We start from the raw sequence: 245 nt of genomic DNA on the forward strand, positions 1-245 counted from the left end.
TTATGGTAGTGATTAGAGCATGCGACACAGTTGGCAGTTTCAGGATTCAGTGCTCTCCTCGTTCTCCATCTCCTTTTCTTCTCCTGGTCTTCCATCTCCTTTTCTTCTCCTGGTCTTCCATCTCCTTTTCTTCTCCTGGTCTTCCATCTCCTTTTCTTCTCCTGGTCTTCCATCTTCCTTTTCTTCTCCTGGTCCTCCATTTCCTTTTTCTCCTCGTCCTTCACCTCCACTTCCTTTTTCTCTTT

The 245-nt window shown here is 45.7% G+C and overlaps 1 protein-coding gene across 1 annotated transcript in view; it reads left to right on the plus strand.

Moving 5' to 3' along the window:
* LOC119587056 (mRNA turnover protein 4 homolog) overlaps positions 1 to 245 on the plus strand; it is a gene marked incomplete at its 3' end in the record, with an annotated part of 16331 nt that overhangs the window by 15243 nt on the left and 843 nt on the right.

This window comes from Penaeus monodon, chromosome 22 (genome assembly GCF_015228065.2).
Source record: "Penaeus monodon isolate SGIC_2016 chromosome 22, NSTDA_Pmon_1, whole genome shotgun sequence".
Lineage (NCBI taxonomy): Eukaryota > Metazoa > Arthropoda > Malacostraca > Decapoda > Penaeidae > Penaeus > Penaeus monodon.